Raw genomic sequence first — 5861 nt, forward strand, 5'->3', positions numbered from 1 at the left:
TCATCCATTACCAACGCAAAAAGGTAAGGACTTAAGAATGAGCCTTGATGTAATCCTACAGTTATGGGAAAGCTTTCGGTTTGTCCTTCATGAGTTCTTACGGCAGTCTTTGCTCCTTCATACATATCCTGTATAGCTTGGATATATGCTACTCGTACTCCTTTCTTCTCTAAAATCCGCCAAAGAATGTCTTTTGGGACCCTATCATACGCTTTTTCCAAATCTATAAAAACCATGTGTAAATCCTTTTTCTCATCTCTATATCTTTCCATCAATCTTCGTAAGAGATAGATTGCCTCCATGGTTGAGCGCCCTGGCATGAACCCGAATTGGTTGTCCGAAACCCGTGTCTCTTGCCTCAATCTATGCTCAATGACTCTCTCCCAGAGCTTCATTGTATGACTCATTAGCTTAATACCCCTATAGTTCATGCAATTTTGTACATCGCCCTTATTCTTGTAGATAGGCACCAAAGTGCTCGTTCGCCACTCATTTGGCATCTTCTTCGTTTTCAAAATCCTATTGAAAAGATCAGTGAGCCATGTTATACTTGTCTCTCCCAAAACTTTCCACACTTCGATTGGTATATCGTCTGGGCCTACTGCTTTTCTATGCTTCATCTTCTTCAAAGCTACAACCACTTCTTCCTTCCGGATTCTACGATAAAAAGAGTAGTTTCTACACTCTTCTGAGTTACTCAACTCCCCTAAAGAAGCACTCCTTTCATGTCCTTCATTGAAAAGATTATGAAAATAACCTTTCCATCTGTTTAACCGCGTTCTCTGTAGCAAGAACCTTTCCATCCTCATCCTTGATGCACCTCACTTGGTTTAGGTCCCTTGTCTTCTTTTCCCTTACTCTACCTAGTTTATAGATATCCAACTCTCCTTCTTTGGTATCTAGTCGCTTATACATATCGTCATAAGCCGCTAACTTAGTTTCTCTCACAGCTTTCTTCGCCTCTTGCTTCGCTTTTCTATACCTTTCACCATTTTCATCGGTCCTATCCTTGTATAAGGCTTTACAACATTCCTTCTTAGCCTTCACCTTTGTTTGTACCTCCTCATTCCACCACCAAGATTCCTTTTGGTGTGGGGCAAAGCCCTTGGACTCTCCTAATACCTCTTTTGCTACTTTTCGGATACAACTAGCCATGGAATCCCACATTTGGTTAGCTTCCCCCTCTCTATCCCACACACACTGGGTGATTATTTTCTCTTTGAAAATGGCTTGTTTTTCTTCTTTTAGATTCCACCATCTAGTCCTTGGGCACTTCCAAGTCTTGTTCTTTTTTCTCACTCTTTTGATATGTACATCCATCACTAACAAGCGATGTTGATTAGCCACGCTCTCTCCTGGTATAACTTTGCAATCCTTACAAGTTATACGATCCCCTTTCCTCATTAGAAGAAATCTATTTGTGTTTTTGACGACCCACTCTTGTAGGTGATCACATGTTCTTCTCTCTTCTTAAAGAAGGTGTTGGCTAAGAAGAGATCATTTGCCATTGCAAAATCCAAGATAGCTTCCCCATCCTCGTTTCTCTCCCCAAAACCATGGCCACCATGAAAACCTCCATAGTTGCCTGTCTCCCTGCCCACGTGTCTCCCATTCAAATTTCAAAGAAAAGATAACAAAATAAAAAATAAAAAAAAACATGTAAGGTGGTTAGTAAGTTCATCATTTTCCAAAATACATTTTAATAAAAACAATACTATCTAAAATAAATCAAATTAAAGCAATAAAAATAGAGGTTAAAAGTATAGAATATATAGATATATAAAGCCACTTATCTCTACTGATTAATAAAACACTCATTGTCAACCAAAATCTTATGAAATTACCAGTTTAACCCTATAATTAACACAGAACATGAATAAGAAATATAGGGCAGAAATGTAATTTCACACAACCAAATTTTGCTTTTTTTTTTTTTCAAAACCTCACCTACATGTAATCCTAACATATCTCTAATTATAAAAATAAAAAAATAAAAAATAAAAATAAAAAAACTTCACACTCCCACGTTCTCTATCACTCCCTTCCTTTCTCCTTCTATTTCAAAAACAAAAATAAATAAAAAAATTCACACATTTTGTGTGTACCCATATGCTAGTATAATATTAATTACATAAAAATCAAAACGTAAATAAATAACCCATTTATATCATATATTAATTACACAAAAATCAAACTGTAAATAAATATGTATAATAACTCAATGCCTAAGTTGGGCTTTCACTCTCAAGTCTCAGCCCACACAACACAAGAACCCCGCCAAATTCACAAACAGAATAAACAACGGTTGACATTTGAAAAACCTACGACAAATATGAGGAAGCGAATAGTACTGCAGTACACCAATCAGTGTGTACACACACACGCGCACGCACACACACACACATCCTCGTTACATGACAGTGAAAAAAACGTCACTCAATGCGAATGGTACATGCTTGATCATCAATGGTGCTAGTACTGCCTCCTCATGATTCTACTGCAGGATCAATGGCGGGTTTAGGATACTTAAAACCATGAGTTTTGTAATATTTATTGTAGTGAAGATAGCAGAGAACTACAAGGAGGAAGGTGACGACGTAGATAGACAAGGCAGTACATTTGAACCACAAAGGAAATGGTATGGAGATGGATATGAAGAAGGCTGTGACCCCAAAGAAGAGGCCTAGTTGATGGAAAATCGGGGCAATTGTTATTCCAGCCAGACAGTAGCTGAAGTGAATAAACTTGCTTACCAAGATACAAGTGAAGGCAAGTAAGACTGAGAGTCCAAAAAAGTAAAAGATTACAGGGAGATTGAGCTGGCCAGAGCGATCTTGGAAGGGGAGAACTGCTATTCCAATCGCCGCTGTCAGTCTAAGTTGTTGTTGTCGTACTGATTGTTAGTCCTCCAGTCTGCAACTTCTTGCCTTGCGGCTTCTAGGTCACGATCGGAATCGCGATCTCGATCGATGGGACCAATTATCAGAAGTTTGAGACGTAGGGTTGGCGTTATTGTAACTGCAAGGAGAAAAGGCTTTGAGTACTGGTCCCAAGCAGTAGTAACAACAGAACTCATTTTATTCTGCACAAAGGTAGGTAGAGATGGAGATATATCGGGAGGTAGAGGGGTACTTGATGATGATATGGTTTGTGAGATTTGATGGTTGGAATGGAAGTGGTATTTGAATGCTCAGGAAATGGTTTGCATGCAGATATATAGACAGGCAAAGATAGAAATGGCAGATGTCTGGGTAGATAGAGAAATGGTAGTAGAGAGAGGCAGATGTCTGGTTGAAAAAAGCAAATTCTATATTTAATTAATAAGGGTCACATTGATGCATGGCATCGGCGTGCCTTGGAATCTTGACACTGGATATTGTTGCGAGGGCAGCCATTTATTTTTTATGAATTAGTCAATTTTACAATAAATGAAAACGTTCAGTGTCACGAGGGAAGCCATTTATTTTTGACGAAATAGTCAATTTTACAATAAATGAAAAGGTAATTTTATTATATTGTATATCTACACTCAACTTAAATTATTGGACAAAAGACTGTTTATTATCCTCAAGTTTCATGATTTTCAACATTTAGTACATCAATTTTTTTTCATCCCAGAATCATACCTAAAGTGTTAATTTTGGGACAGTCTCATACATCCGTTAGTCAAACTGTTAACTTTGCTGTTAAATGATGACGTGGCGCCCATGTGGACAATGATTGGGCGCCACGTGTCATTAAAAATATAATAAACTATTAAAATAATTAATTAATTAAAAGTTAAAAATAAAAAATAAAAAATTCCCCATATCCCTTTGTCTTCCCCACCTCGACCCCCCTACCTTCTCCCTCTGCACATCCATCATTCCCCCATCCCCTCCGCCCCTTCATCCCATCCACCCCCTTCATCTTCTCCATCCGAGCACCCCCATCACCCACCCCTTGCCTACCCGAGCCACCCTTTCTCCATCCACTCCTCCCTCTGGCACTTTCTGCAACCCCCACCCTCTATTCTCTCCTCTGCAACCACCCATTCTCTCTCCCTCTCTTCTCTCCTCTACAACCCGCACCAACCACCCTCCCTCTGTCCCGTCCTCTCTCTCTGATTTCCTCACCGGAGCTCCGCCCTCCCTACGCCACCCCCAGAGTCATCTCTGTACGCCCCCTCTCTTTTTCTCTCTCTCTACAATTTGAATTTTTGGATTTGGATTGATTGATTGACTGATTGGTTGTTTGATTGAGATTTGGTTGGTTGGTTGTTGTTCTTGAATCTCTGCAGCTAGGCGAGATTTCTGTGGAAGAGAGGGTCGCCGTGCTTCCATCCGAGGACAAGGGACTTGTCGGGTTCCTGGACCTCAACGAAGTGGACGGCTGAGTTCTTGGATGTGCAGAAGGAGTGGACGGCATTGAGTTCTCAGAGTTGACGAAGGACTAGGCCTATGCAGAGGGAACGGGAGAAAAAACGAAAGGGAATCTGGGGATTTTTTTTTTTTACTTTAATTTTATTAATTATTTTTAAATTTTTTTAATGACACGTGGCGCCCAGTCATTGTCTACGTGGGCGCCACGTCATCATTTAACAGCAAAGTTAACAGTTTGACTAACAGATGTATGAGACCGTCCCAAAATTAACACTTTAGGTATGACTCTGAGATGAAAAAAAAATTGATGTACTAAATGTTGAAAAAAATTGTGATATACAGAGAATTTGAAGGAATCAAACAGCCCCCAAATTACATACGCGTACGCCATGATTAGGGTTCTTGCTCAATACCCTAGACATTTTTTCATGTGATTGAGTCTCCTGGTTCATTTGGGTGGTAGATGCATTTTCTTTGATCAAACTTCATTCGAACAAAAAAATATTTAATCGCTTCACTTTAAATATGAATCTATTCGGTGAGGCGGATTTAGAAATTAAGAAAGATTTTCATTCATTCATTCACACAAACAATCACATATCATATATATATATGTAAATATATACTTTCAAGTTACATTTAATATTTGCCGGCTCCAATCATATACATAAATATATGATTTGTGGTTATAGTTATATATATTTAATATGTCGGCAACCATCATATATTCTTTTTTGCTTTGTTTAGGTTTTTTTCCTTGGAGATGGATTGTCTGCCCTCCTCTCCCCATATCCTCCCCATACCCTCTTGTTCGGTTAAGTTATGTCAACATTTGCTTTTTGTCTTATTATTTTTATAAAAAATTTAATATAAAATGTTGACGTGGCTTAACCGTGACCGCACAAAACAGGAGGGCATGAGGAGGGTATGGGAAAGGGAGGGCAGACAATCCATCTCCTTTTTCCCTAAGCAACCACAAATAAGTTAAAAGTTAGGGACTTGGCTTACGTGAGTCTCAATCATTAAGGGTTTAGGAGAGTAAAGTCATTGTGGAGGAGATAATATTATATCACCTATATAGTGCGTGCAATATCATATTGGCATCCTATAAAACCGGAGGTGATGAAATATTTGTAAGAATAAACTCGAACAGTTCATCAATCTAAAGAACATAGATACAATCAATTAAATCACAACTTCATTTAACCAAGAGATGAATTCATACATGAGAAAAACTCAAGAACTTACAATAGAATTTTACGGCTTAATTTTCATGTATTCCATATTCTGAATAAATAGTACATACAATCCTTGTTACAAAAGGAAACAAAGTAAAAGACATAATATCCTTCCTAAAGCATGACTCTAATAATTACAAGATATTTACGTTCCTTTTCTTCTAAATATTGACTTATTCCAATACTCCCCCTCAAGTTGGAGCATAGATATTACTCATGCCCAACTTGACAAGTGAATTACCAAATCTTCTACTACACACGG

Source organism: Malus sylvestris, chromosome 11 (genome assembly GCF_916048215.2).
Source record: "Malus sylvestris chromosome 11, drMalSylv7.2, whole genome shotgun sequence".
Taxonomy (NCBI): Eukaryota; Viridiplantae; Streptophyta; class Magnoliopsida; order Rosales; family Rosaceae; genus Malus; species Malus sylvestris.